The sequence below is a fragment of the Betta splendens genome, chromosome 10 (assembly GCF_900634795.4).
Source record: "Betta splendens chromosome 10, fBetSpl5.4, whole genome shotgun sequence".
Lineage (NCBI taxonomy): Eukaryota > Metazoa > Chordata > Actinopteri > Anabantiformes > Osphronemidae > Betta > Betta splendens.
In genome coordinates, this window is record NC_040890.2 from 2,920,353 (window position 1) to 2,935,938 (window position 15,586).

The following is a 15,586-nucleotide window of genomic DNA, read 5'->3' on the forward strand; positions in this document are numbered from 1 at the left end:
TAAAAAAGCCCACCCTTTCACTGTAGCTGTGACATCACGCACTCTAGCAGACGCAATACACACTAATTGAAAAGCAGAAAATTTAACAAAAACCACACGATATTTAATCGCTCACAAGTCGAAAACTATAAAAGATACGAGGACGCTGATTTACACGGAGAACGTTGAAAGATGATAGACGCTTTTGACGTTGAAATGACATTTCTACGCCAAAGTATGACGATGACAGAAGCTGACAAAAAGGGGCAAGTTGACAAAAAGTTAAACGATGATTCCCATAGACGACCATTATAAAAAAACGACGAAAAACGTTGAATAATGTTAAAAGTTGAAAAGCTGAAAACGTGAAAAGTAACAGCCTGCTTTGTCTAACGATGACGCATGTTTAGAACGTTGAACGATGATTCTACGATGAAGCGTTGAGAAGTAGATAGCGGCCGAAAAACGGAGCGAAATAATAAGAATAATAATAACTAGATAAAGCATTTCCATAAGAAAATGCACAGTGAATGCTTCCATGCTAAATGTTTTGCTAAAGAATTGCTGGAAATAGCTAAAAATTTTAAAACATATGAAAGTAGCTTAAACACAATGTATAGACGAATGCATCTGAACAGAACTAGATGTTGTTTAAACAGAGCTGAATATTTTTAGAAGAAGCTGAAAGAGTTGAATTTCAAATTAAGGATAGTTCAGAGAGATCTGTTGAAATTCAAGAAACGCTAAAATGAAGAAAGTATGTAAAGGATTGCTGAACTTGATGAAATAATGTTGAATGTATCTAAATAGGTAAATGGAGTCCAAGAGCTGAAGGAATAGTTGAATGCTGTGGAAACATTTAAAACAGCTGACAGTAGCTGCAGAAGAAGTAGCTGAATTTTAGATTTGGAAAAGTTGGAGCATTTGATGACGCATGTGCAGGGAATTCCTCAATATATCTGAAAGAAAACAATATAGTTATATTAAGAAGTGAACACGTAAACAAGCCTTATTATACTGTAAACTATTCTAATTACCTATTTGTAAATAATCAGTTGAAACATTACTGAAACTAGCCGATGAGTTGAATGTATAGCTGATCAGATTTGCTAAGAAGTTGCAGAGCTGAATGTGAACAAATAAAATAAAAGCAGTTTGATTTCACTAAAAAGTGTTTTACACATAACAACAGTGCTGTAAATCTTTTTTCTAAAAAAGCTTAAAGACTTGCTCCAGCCGGGTTTCAAACCAGGAATCTCTGCATTTGGGTGCTGCTGTCTTGCCACTGGGCAAAACTAGCTGCTCAACCCACTTCCTAGAGTGGCTGTATAAATCCCACTCTAAAACTGAACTTTCTAAAAATTTTTCATTGATGATATAGATTACTAATATAGTGATAAATTAAGGATATAACTCACTTTATCTGGGAAATAGAGATATTTAAACAATAAAGTGATTGAACCCAGAATTCCCACTCCCGATTCAAGGACTTAAACCACTGTGCTATTGGACATAGTGACAGGATGACTTGGCAGAAGAGTTTTCGTCAAATGAAAACAAATCCTTATTCATTTTATCATGTTTATTATATTAAACAAACACCTGAAATTTGCAAGAGTGCCAAAACGCTAAACCTAAAGCAAATGAGAATATTTTGATACAAAATCCTGCATCAATCAATGCAATTTCAATTTTAACATATTGTACTGGCTCACAGCAGTTAGTCCCGCCCTGAGCCGCTAAGGCTTATGGGTAAAACAACCGTTTTTTGTGTTTAAAGTCTTATAGTTAAAGTTAGGATTCAAAAATTTTATAACTTTGGTTAAATTAAATTAGCATTTTGTTCATTTATGGTTGTAATGTGTTCTTTTTGTTTTTCTTCTTTTTTGTGTGGTACACCGCAGGTCAGGGGATTGTGTGTGGGAGTGACCATCAATGAGCAGTGCTTTGTTGGGTGTGTGAAAAGTAAAGGGTGCTTGCTTTCTACAAAGGAAGAGCACAAAGAAGTGCAGTTATTTTGTGTCTCACAACCTGCACAGACTAATCTGAGCAACTGAGACATGAATGATATTGCCTGTAAATAAGTACAGGATTTAATTGGTCATTCAGTTATTTGGACTTGCTTGCAAGAAGGACTCTAAAAATAATTTAATGCATGTTGCTATAAACTTAAAAGTCTTCACCTGAGCCAAAAGTGCATAGTTCATTAAAAAATCAAAATGCATCGATGAGTTTTTATTTTAGCAAAATGATAAGCTGAAGGGCATTCTGCGATTAAAAAAGTCAATAAAATATAAAAAAATGTAATTAAACGCAAAGATTACTCTCTTATGTCAACAAGAAGACCCTTATTAAAAAAAATTGTTCATCATTAATGGTCACTCCTATTAACACCACGTTCTGTTATGGTGCATTTCCCACAATGCATTGTGCTATAAATTTGCATATATTTTTGAACGCTGTAATGTTGACTTAATTCCTTAAAAACACCCCCTCAACTATTAGACAGACCAGGTAGTTTAAAAAAGCTTAATGTCTACACCTGCTCTTATGGGGAATCAACAAAGGAATTAACTTATCAATAATATTCCTAGAGCTGTTGGGAGCATTAGGAGTTTCACTTGTAAGTCAAAGTGCTACTGAGCTCAATGCCTTATCTGCTGCAGCTGCGCCGTTGTCATAAAACAGTCAGAAACCTCCACTGATCAGCACAAAGAGCTGGAGTTAGGCTGATTTCCACCCCAGCTTAACAGGCTTGTTACACCAAACCATAAAGATTATCACAAAAATAACTTCACTTTATGAATCCCAAGGCTTTAATGATCACCTGGTGTGCGTTTTATGCTTGAGGATTGAAAATTGTGGCCACAGTCGCGATTTAAAAATGCCTGTTTCTCTGTGATTTTACCCAGTAGTCAGAGTATTTTCCATTGGAGTCAGTGGGAGGATTTCTGGAACTCTCTGTGCTTTGAGGCAGATACAGACTAAAGTATAGTTTTGATGGCTTAGCCAGGCACATCCTTGGTAAGAAGACAAGTATGACTAGTGAAGAAAATGCGTTGATAGAGTGATAACTGTGGCTGTAGTGACGAGTTAAAGAGAAAAGTTCTGGCGTAAGAAAGCGTGTCTCTACACTCTAGCTGTGAAATCTCCCACTCAATTAGGCACAATACACACTAATGGAAAAGCTGAGAATTCCTAAAAAACCACCCTATGCTTAAACTGCTATAACTCAGAATCTGTTAAAGATATCAAAATGCTAAACAAGACATTAATAGATGAATAGTTGAAGATTGATTTGTAGTTTAAATGGTGTCTGTAGCTTAAAGTGTGTTTGAGTAGTTAAAGCTGAAAGCAGACAAAGCTGAAGAGGATTTGAAATCATTTTTCCATTCATTTCAATGGGGAAAAAAAGTTGAAAAAAGCTTAATAACTTGAAAAATATGAAACATGTGAATGAGAAAAATAATAGCACACTTCTCCTTAGAAAGCTGAACATTTTGATACTGGGATGGTTTCTGTAGCTCAAAGGATGCGGGAGTAGTTAGGTGCCGAAAAACGGAAGAACTAAAAATAATAATAACTAGATAAAGCATTTCCATAAGAAAATGCTCAGTGAATGCTTCCAAGCTGAAAATATTCCTTAAGAGTTGCTGAAAGTAGCTGAAACATTTAAAACAGATGAAAATAGCTCAAGCATGTAAAGCATAGTTGAATGTATCTAAGGAGAAATAGGAATTGATTAAACAGTGCTGAATATTTGCAGAAGAAGCTGAAGTACTTGAATTTCATATGGAGGAAACTTGACAAAGATTTGGTGAAATTAACGAATTTCTGAAAATGAAGAAAGTGTTTAAAGGTTTGCTTAATTTGTTGAAATATAGCCAAATGTATCAAAATGGCTAAGTATTGTAATAAATAGTTTAGATTTCAAGAGCTGAATGAGTAGCTAAACGTTTTGGAAATATTTAATACGGCTTAAATTTGCTCCAGAACAAGTATTTGAATTTAAATTGATAAAAGCTGAAGCTTTGAAGGAAGTGTGTGCAGATTATTGCAAAAAAATAGTTTCATTAACTAGTTATAATTAACTAGTCAAATGTACAAAAGCGATATTTAGGCTAAAGAATTAGATTGGTGCTTTTATTTTGAAAGGATTCGGAAAAGGTCTTTGCGGGTATTTGTTAAACAGTATATTAGTCTAATTAACTAGTCATAATAAACCTGTTCAAAGCAGAATTATTGCTATCTTTACCGAAAGAGCAGGATTGAGGCTTTTATTTTGAAAGGATGTGGAGAGGCTGTGTCTGCTTAATATCTAAAATATTCAATTCAATTCAATTTTATTTATATAGCGCCAAATCACAACAAAGTTATTTCAAGGCACTTTACAAAGTAAGGTTTAAAACCTCACACAACTAAACCCAACAAATCCCACATACAGCAAGCATTTAATTTGACAGCAACAGTGGAGAGGAAAAACTCCCTCTCTAACGAGGAAGAAACCTCCAGCAGAACCAGACTGGATGTGGGCGGCCATCTGCCTCGACCGGTTGGGGTGAGAGGATAGAGAGATAGAAAAGCACAGCAACAGCAACAAGCAACAACAAGCAACAACAGAGCACAGGCAGGATGGTAGGACCAGGGACTGGATGCAGGCAGGATGGTTGGATCCGCAGCTGCCCATCACAGACACCAAACTTTGAGTCCAATGATACCTGTGGGTGAGGACAGAGAGGGAGAAAGAGTGGGGGTGGGGGGGGGAGAGGAGAGAAGCACAACTACTGGACAGAAAGAGACAAGGTTAGTTAAACATGGGACAATGATGGGAGGTTATGGGACAGAGGAGGTAGAAGGAAACAGAGGAGCTCAGTGTATAAATTAAGTCCCCCAGCAGTCTATGTCTATTGCAGCTTAACTAAGAGATGGTTCCTGTGACTAACAATAATTGCCAGTGACCTGAACCATCTCTAACTATAAGCTTTATCAAAAAGGAAGGTTTTAAGCCTAATCTTAAAGGTGGAGAGTGTGTCAGCTTCTCGAACCTGAAGAGGGAGCTGGTTCCAGAGGAGAGGAGCTTGGTAGCTAAAAGCTCTGCCCCCTGTTCTACATTTAAACACTCTAAAATATAAAATACTCTCATTAACTAGTCATAATTGTCCATTCAAAAGCATAAATAGTCCTATTAAATCTAAAAGTTGGATTGGTGCTTTTATTTTGAAAGATTCAGAGGAAGTGTCTGATTAATTACTAAAAAATCAAGCAGTGTAATGAAGTAATCAATAATATGCATAGAACTGAGTAAAAACTGTGTCTGTAGTGACGAGTTAACATAACGCACTCTAGCTCACGTAATACACACTAATGGACAAGCTGAGAAACAAACCAGTTGAAATCAGAAATATTGCTATATTATATCTAATTAACTATTTGTAATTAATCAGTTGAAACATTACTTAAACGAGCTAATTAGTTGAATGTATAGCTGATTGGATCTGCAAAACAAAAGGTGCAAACCAAGGACTGAAGCCATTGAACCACAGTATATACTGTACTTCAAAAAGGACCCACTGTAGCTGAAGAGCTGTTTCCACATGGAGAGAGATGTGTGTGTGTGTGTGTGTGTGTGTGTGTGTGTGTGTGTGTGTGTGTGTGTGTGTGTGTGTGTGTGTGAATATAACATATTTATTGGTTCAGTAAACGACAGTCCCAAAACGGTGGACCTAAAGCAAATGAGAATATTTTATTACAAACTCATGCATCAATCATTGCAATTTCAAGTTTACCATATTGTAGTGGCTCACAGCTGTAAGTCCCGCCCTGTTTTACCCATAAGGCTTATGGGTAAAACAACCGTTCTTGTGTTTGTAGTGATATAGCTAAAGTTAGGATTCAAAAAATGTTATGACTTTGGTGAAATTAATTTAGTATTTGGTTAATTTATGCTTGTAATGTGTTCTTTTTGTTTTTGTTTGTTTTTGTCTGGTACACCGTGAGTGAGGGGATTATGTGTGGGAGTGACCATCAATGAGCAGTGCTTTGTTGGGTGTATGAAAAAAAACAAAAAAAAAAAAACTCTTTGCCAAGAAAGCACATCAAGAGGTGGTATTGTTTCGAGTGTCTTTGTCTGCACAGTCTAATCTGAGCACCTGCGACATGAACGTTTCCCCCTGTAAAAAAAAGTGTAGTAATTAACTGGATGGCCAGTTAATTGGTCGCACTTGTTGTATGAAAAGAAGGACTTATACATTAATTGGTTGAATGTTGCTGTAGTCTAAAAAGTGTAAACTCAGTCTATTGTGCATAGTTTAATACAAAATGACACATGAGTGATTTTTCTGCTGTATAAGCAAAAGGTCAAAGCTAAAGAGCATTCTGTGACTAAAAAACAATTTAATTAAATTTTTTATAACATTGAAAAGCCTAGAATAATGTAATTAAACATAATTTAAAAACTAAATATAAATTAAATTATAATAACAGTAAACATCATTGCAATGGCCACTCCAATTACCATCAGTTTCTGTCATGGTGCATTACCCACCATGCATTGTGCTATAAATTTGCATATATTGTTAAGTGCTGTAATGTTGAAATAATTCCTTAAAAACACCCCCTCTATATCTATAACTATATGAAAGTTCAGGTAGTTAAAAAAAGCTTAATGTCTACAACTGCTTTTATGGGAAATATATATATATTATATATATATATATATATTATATATATATCTAGATATATATATATATATATATATATATATTATATATATATATATATATATATAAGCTCGCTGGATAGCTCAATCGGACTTGCATACGGGGGGTTTCTGGTTCGAATCCCCATTACGGCGAATAGGCATCCAGTGTGGGTCCTTGGGCAAGACCCTTCAAGCTACCGCCTACCTCATATCATGAGAGACAATGAACCACATGAGATACCGGCTCAGACGTCGCCCGGTCTAACAAGGTCTGCGTCAGGTGTTGGGGAACCAGAGCACCTTGACGAGAAGTGGGCTACTGGAACAAGAAAGAAATGGCTGAGATGCGAGAACAAGGCTCTGTTGGAATGCTACTACTCAAGTAACCCTAGTCAGAGGGGCTACATGCAAAGAATGTGCGGTGAATGGGAACGGAGAAACCCACATTCAAGGCTGACGGCGAAGCAGCTAGTAGCTCAGTGTTCCAACATCCACAAACGGCAACTGCTATCACAACTTGAGATTGACGAGATACAACACAAATGCTACGGCAAGGGGGAGCCAGGACGCCAGGTCAGAGGGGAGGTTTCACCATCTCCCCAACCGGAAATTGGGTACGAAGCCCCAATAAGCACAGATACGCTGAGCGAGGCAGCGACTGACCTGAAAGATAAGATCATGGCGAGATTGAACAGGCAACCCCGAACCCCACTACAACGGCTAAGTGAAGTACCATCAGAAAGACTCATGGAAGATGTGAATGCAGCATTGAGAGCGATCCCTACCACAACAATCACGGAAACCAATGAGCTGGTATACGCTTCCGCATCAGTGATCCTAGAGGTGCTTGGCTATAAGAGCAACCATGGGAGCCATGAGAAACAATACCCACCATGGAAACGAAGGTTGGAGGCAAAAATCAAGGCAGCTCGGAGGGAAGTGAGCCAAATGACAGAGGCCCAGAGAGGTGCAATGAAAAGACCAATGCCTAAGTGGTACAGCCAGATGCCCATACCTGAAGCACTCGAAACTGCCAAGCAAAGGCTACAAGCCTTGGCCAGCCGCCTAAAGAGATACACCAGAGACAACGAAGCCAGACGAATAAACCGGCTGTTCGCAACACAACCTGCGAAAGTGTACTCTCAATGGCAGGGTAATAACAGCAGAGCAGACCCACCAAGGCTGGAAACTGAACAGTACTGGAAAGGGATATGGGAAAGGGAGGTGTCACACAACAGTGATGCACAGTGGCTGGTGGATCTGAGGGAAGACCACAGCAACCTCCCTGAACAGAAGCTCACTGCAATCCATGAGCGCCTGGCAGCACAAATGAACCAGCTGCTAAGGGATGGGACTCACCCTGAATGGCTAACCGAAGGGCGAACGATTCTGATAATGAAGGATCCCTCAAAGGGTACTGTCCCATCCAACTACCGGCCAATAACCTGTCTCTCCACAACATGGAAGCTCATGTCAGGCATCATCGCAGCTAAGATAAGTGGGCACATGGGTCAATACATGAGCAATGCACAGAAGGGCATTGGTAAGGATACCAGAGGAGCCAAACACCAACTCCTGGTTGACAGAACAGTTGCCCAAGACTGCAGAGCGCGACACACCAACCTGTGCACAGCCTGGATCGACTACAAGAAAGCCTATGACTCAATGCCACACACATGGATCACTGAATGCTTGGAGCTGTACAACATCAACAGAACTCTAAGGGCCTTCATTGCAAACTCGATGAGGTTGTGGAAAACCACACTTGAAGCCAATGGGAAGCCACTTGCCCAAGTATCCATCAAATGTGGCATATACCAAGGAGATGCACTGTCCCCACTGCTGTTCTGCATAGGTCTGAACCCCCTCAGCCAAATAATAAACAAGACTGGCTATGGATACCAACTCCGGAACGGGGCCACCATAAGTCACCTCCTCTACATGGATGACATCAAGCTGTACGCCAAGAGTGAGCGAGACATCGACTCGCTGATCCACACCACAAGGATCTACAGCTCAGACATCGGAATGTCATTCGGGCTCGAGAAATGTGGGAGGATGGTGACAAAGAGAGGCAAGGTAATCCACACAGAAGGGGTCTCACTCCCAGAAGGAACAATAGCAGACATTGAGGACAATTACAAGTACCTTGGAATACCACAGGCAAACGGCAACCTTGAACAGGCAACAAGGAATGCGGCAACAGCCAAATACCTCCAACGAGTAAGGCAAGTCCTAAGAAGCCAGCTCAATGGCAAGAACAAATCCCGGGCAATAAACAGCTATGCCCTGCCAGTGATCAGATACCCTGCGGGAATAATAAGGTGGCCAAAGGAAGAGATACAGACCACAGATGTTAAGACACGAAAGCTCCTCACCATGCATGGAGGGTTCCACCCCAAATCCAGCACCCTGAGACTGTACGCTAGCCGCAAGGAAGGAGGCCGAGGACTAGTGAGCGTGAGAGCCACTATCCAGGATGAAACATCCAAGATCCATAAGTACATCAAGGATAAGGCCCCGACAGATGACGGGCTGAGTGAATGTCTCAGGCAGTGGAGAACAGAGGATGAGATGCTGGAAGAGGGACCATCATGGGAGGACAAGCCCTTGCACGGGATGTACCACCGGAACATAACTGAAGTGGCTGATCTCAACAAATCCTACCAATGGCTTGAAAGGGCTGGGCTGAAGGACAGCACAGAGGCACTCATCCTGGCTACACAGGAGCAGGCCCTGAGCACCAGAGCCATAGAGGCCCAGATCTACCACACCAGACAAGACCCAAGGTGTAGACTGTGCAAAGAGGCCCCAGAGACGGTCCAGCACATAACTGCAGGGTGTAAGATGCTGGCAGGCAAAGCATACATGGAACGCCATAACCAAGTGGCTGGCATAGTATACAGGAACATCTGCGCGGAGTATGGACTGGAAACCCCAAGGTCAAAGTGGGAAACACCTCCCAAGGTGGTAGAGAACGAGCGAGCCAAGATCCTGTGGGACTTCCAGATCCAGACTGACAGAATGGTAATGGCGAACCAACCAGACATTGTGGTGGTGGACAAAGAGCAGAGGAAAGCCGTAGTGGTGGATGTGGCAATACCAAGCGATGGCAACATCAGGAAAAAGGAACATGAGAAACTAGAGAAATACCAAAGGCTCAGAGAAGAACTGGAGAAGGCTTGGAAGGTGAAGGCCACAGTGGTGCCTGTGGTGATCGGAGCACTAGGGGCTGTGACCCCCAAACTGGAGGAGTGGCTACGACAGATCCCTGGAAAAACATCCGAAATCTCAGTCCAGAAAAGTGCAGTCCTAGGAACAGCAAGGATACTGCGCAGAACCCTCAAGCTCCCTGGCCTCTGGTAGAGGACCCGAGCTTGGAAAGTGGATGAGACCACCCGCGGAGGGTGAGAATAGAGTGTGTGTGTGTGTATATATATACACACACTCTATTCTCACCCTATATATATATATATATATATATATATATATATAGAAGAATGTGTCTGAACAGAACTGGGTGTTGTTTAAACAGAGCTGAATGTTTTCAGAAGAAGCTGAAGCAGTTGAATTTCAAATTAAGGATAGTTCAAAGAGATCTGTTGAAATTCAAGAAACACTAAAATGAAGAAAGTTTGTAAAGGATTGCTGAACTTGTTGAGACATAGTTTAATGTATCAAAATAGGTAAATGGAGTCTGAGAGCTGAAAGAATAGTTGACTGCTGTGGAAGCATTTAAAACAGCTGACAGTAGCTGCAGAAGAAGTAGCTGAAATTTAGATTTGGATAAGTTGAAGTATTTCATGACGCATGTGCAGGGAATTCCTAGAATTTATAACTCAAATAAATTGAAGGAAATCAATATAGTTATATTAAGAAGTGAACGCATAAACAAGCCTATTATACCGTAAAATATACTAATTAACAATTTGTAATCAATCAGTTGAAACATTACTGAAACTAGCCGATGAGTTGAATGTATAGCTGATCAGATCTGCAAAGAAGAAGTTGCAGAGCTGAATGTGCACAAATAAAACAAAAGCAGTTTGATTTTACTAAAAATCAAAGTGTTTTACACATGACAACAGTTCTGTAAATCTTTCTTCTGAAGAAAGTCTAAATACTTACTCCAGCCGGGTTTCGAACCATAAACTCCAGCATTATGGGTGATGCTGTTTCCCCGGGAGGGTGGATTCTTTAGCTAATTTTCCCTAAACGCGTTTATCATTCATTTCAATGGTAGTCCCTAATCCGATACGGATGTAACCATACTTTTGGCCACTAGTATGCGCCGGCTCGTGGTTTCTGCTTTTACCGGGCGTGACGTCCTTATTCTCAGATACAGGTAATGCATGTTATTTCAGTAAAGGAATTAATTCAAATGCATATAACACAGGCTGTGTCTTTGTTACAGTAGTTGACACAGTGTGTTTTACACATGAAAGCCTTGAACTGATAGGTTTCAGTATTTGTAAAGGAACTACAATTATTCTTGGTTTGTTATCACTGTTGATCTATGTTTCATTACCTATTAATATTTATACTGAATTATATCGTATCCCAACAGGTAAAATGCAGAAAAGAAACATCTTTTTCAAGCTGAAGTAGTTGAATTCAAGAAACGCTAAAATGAAGGAAACATAAGGAGACAGTTGATGAAATAAAGCTGAATGCATCAAAATAGGTAAATGGAGCTCAAGAAAAAAGAATAGTTGAAAGTTGTGAAAACATTTAAAACAGCTGCAGCCTTAAATTTGGAAAAGTTGGAGCATTGGAGTAAGCATGTGCAGGTAATGCTAAACAGTAAGATAATGTCATTAAGTAATCATAATTAACCAGTTAAAAGCAGAAAATGTGCTATTTAATCTAAAGATTTGGATTGAGTGTTTGCCTAATGACTAAACTGTAAAACAGTCATTTAATAAAGTTATAATAAACCAGTTGAAAGCAGAAATATTGCCATATAAAGCTGAAGATCTAAATTTGTGCTTTTATTCTGAAAACTGTGTGGTTAATTGCTCAAGTGTAAAACAATGTGAATGACTAGTCATAGATTTGTCAAAGATCCAGCTTTTTGATCTTGTGTTGGCTTTATTTTCAGTTTTATTTTGGTATTTCCTGTCTTGTTTCCTGTCTGCCTTATTTTTATGTTCACTTACCTAGTCATGTGTCACACTTCCTGTTTTATTTTGGTACCACTTCTGGTACTGTTCTGTTCTGCTTAGTTCCAGCCTGTTCAGTCTATCATGTGATTTCCCCACCTGCACTCCACTTGTCATTAGGTCAGTGTATAGCCACCAGCATGTTCCTTTGTTCTCTGCCAGACTGTTTTTGTTCAAGCACCCGGTTTGTCAGCCTCCCAACGATATCTAATAAGTCCATGGTTTTTGACTCGTGCCTGTATTCTGACCCTGTTTTTGCCTTGCCCCTGCCTGTACCTCTGCTAGACCTTTGCGATTACTGGTTTTGACGATTGCCTGCTTGACTCACGTTTTTGTCTGCCATTTGGGTTTGATTCTAATAAGCCCTGTTTTGCTTTAAGTCCTGTCTCCCGAGCTGTGCATTTGGGTCCATCACTCCTGCTTGCTCGTGCCGAGCCGTGACACAGATGACCCTGTTACAATATCGCTGAAAGATTTTTAAGGAAAGCTATTAATTTTGACTCATGCTTTGATTCTGAAAAGATTTGGGGGATGTGTTGGCTTAACTGGTAAAGTTAAAACAGTGTCAGTAACTATCCAGTGAAAAGCAGAAAACATGCTAATAAGCAATTGGATTGCTTTTATTGTGAAAAAATTTAGAGAGAGGGAGTGTGGGTTTTTATTATACTGTAAAATGTTTTAATTAACTATTTGTTGAATATCTATCAGTTGAAACATTACTGAAACTACCTACTTGCAAAACTGAAACTTTCTAAAAAAATGTCATCTATAATATACAGTCAGGACCATAAATATTTGGACAGAGACACATTTCTTCTAATTTTGTTTCTGTACATTACCACAGTGAATTTCTAATGAAACAACTCAGATGCCATTAAAGTGCAGACTTTCAGCTTTAATTCCATGGGTTGAACAAAAAGATTGCATAAAAATGTGAAAAACTAAAGCATTTATTAAACACAATGCCTTCATTTCATGGGCTCGTAAGTAATTGGACAAATGAAATAACTGAAAATAAAATGGTCATTACTAATATTTGGTTGAAAACCCTTTGTTGGCAATGACAGCCTGAAGTCTTGAACTCATGGACATCACGAGATGCTGGGTTTTCTCCTTCTGAATGCTCTGCCAGGCCTTTACTGCAGCGGCTTTCAGTTGCTGTTTGTTTGTGGGCCTTTCTGTCTGCAGTTTAGTCTTCAACAAGTGAAATGCATGCTCAATTGGGTTAAGATCAGGTGACTGACTTGGCTATTCAAGCATATTCCACTTCTTTGCTTTAATAAACTCCTGAGTTGCTTTGGCTGTATGTTTTGGGTCGTTGTCCATCTGTATTATGAAACACCGCCCAATCAGTTTGACTGCATTCACCTGGATCTGCGCAGACAGTATGTCTCTGAACACCTCAGAATTCATTCGGCTGCTTCTGTCCTGTGTCACGTCATCAATAAACACTAGTGTCCCAGTGCCACTAGCAGCCATGCACGCCCAGGCCATCACACTGCCTCCACAGTGTTTTACTGATGATAGTGTGCTTTGGATCATGAGCTTCTCCATGCCCTCTCCATACTTTTCTCTTGCCATCATTCTGGTAGAGGTTGATTTTGGTTTCATCTGTCCAAAGAATGTTTTTCCAGAACTGTGCTGGCTTTTTTAGATGCTTTCTAGCAAAGTCCAATCTGGCCTTCCTATTCTTGAGGCTTATGAGTGGCTTGCACCTTGCAGTGTACCCTCTGTATCTACTTTCATGCAGTCTTCTCTTTATGGTAGACTTGGATATTGATACGCCTACCTCCTGGAGAGTGTTGTTCACTTGGTTGGCTGTTGTGAATGGGTTCCTCTTCACCATGGAAATGATTCTGCGATCATCCACCACTGTTGTCCTCCGTGGTCGTCCAGGTCTTTTTGCGTTGCTAAGTTCACCAGTGCTTTCATTCTTTCTCAGGATGTACCACACTGTTGATTTTGCCACTCCTAATACTGTAGCAATTTCTCGCATGGTTTTTTTCTGTTTTCTCAGCTTAATGATGGCTCGTTTCACCTGCATGGAGAGCTCCTTTGACCGCATGTTGTCTGTTCACAGCAAAATCTTCAAAATGTAAACACGAGTCCTCTAATCAACTCCAGGCCTTTTATCTGCTTCACTCATAATGACATAACAAGGGAATTGTCCACACCTGCCCATGCAATAGCATGGAAGTCAATTGTCCAATTACTTACGAGCCCATGAAATGAAGGGATCGTGTTTAATAAATGCTTTAGTTTTTCAGAGAGTCTGCACTTCAATGGCATCTGAGTTGTTTCATTTAAAATTCACTGTGGTAATGTACAGAAACAAAATTTGAAAAAATGTGTCTCTGTCCAAATATTTATGGTCCTGACTGTATATATATATATATATATATATATATATATATGTAGTAATACCCTAAGCATATAAGTCAAAAATATCTGGGAAACACAAATATTTTTATTATAATGTGATTGCATTATCATGACTGAGATGGGAATCAAACCTAGATCCCCCACGCCAGAGTCAAGAACTTACACAATTGAGCTACAGGATACAATAAGCTAAACGACAGCACTGAAGAGCTTATTAAACAAAGACTTGAATGTTGCAACAGTCTCCAAGATGTAAACCTAAGACAAATGTGGATATTTTAATACAGAACCATGCATTAATCATTGCAATGGTCACTCCTTCTCACGCCAGCTTCTGTTAGGGTGCCAGAAATACTCACTAATAAAACTACAATACAAGTATGGCTAAATATACCTATATAAGATCTTCAATGCTTCAATGAGCAAGTGGTGTGAGTTTTGTGTTTGAGGAGTTAGAATTGTGGCCACAGTCATAATTTAAAAATGCCAGTCCTTGTGCGCTTATCCTCAAAAGCAACACAGACAAATGTATTAGAGTGTATGGGAGAAAGTATAAAGTATGCCGCGCTTTGAGGCAGATACGGACTAAAGTATAGGTCTGAGGGCTTAACTAGACACATCATTAGAAAGAAGATAAGTATGACTATGACTAAGTGAAAGAAATATGTTCATAGAGTGAAAACTGTAGCTGTAATGACGAGTTAAAAAGAAAAGTTCTGTTTTAAAAAAAAAAATGTGTCCTTACACTCTACCTGTGACATCAGGCACTCTAGCTCACGCAATACACACTAATGAAAATTCCTCAAAATAGTTCAAAAAAGATGGAAGAACTATAATAAAGATTAGAAAAACAATACAGTGAATGCTGGGAGCATTGTGATAAATACTAGAAAAAGGCATTTCCATAAGAAAACGCACAGTGAATGCTGTAGTGAGTGTGTAAAGGTTTGCCAAGCCATAGCTGAATGTATCAAAACAGCTAAACAGATTTCAAGAGCTTAAAGAACAGTTCAAACATTTAAAACAGCTGAAAGAAGCTGCAGAGCCTTCAACTTTTGTTCAATGTCTTGTTCTAAACAGGTTTCGACCAGGATTTCCAGGGTTGAAGTAAGGCTTCTTAATAACTCAGCCACACTATATAGTGCTACACTCAGAGTAGCACTATACATAAATTAGAAAAACAGAACATTTCTTAAAACATCAATAATACAGTTGAACATTGGTGATGCATTATGATAAAACCCTACATACATACATTTTTACAGTATTGTATAAACATGTCTTAGAGAGGAGTCAAACCCAGGTCTCTCACTTCCAAGTCTCAGACTTAAGTCATTGTGCCACAGAATATCACACATGAACA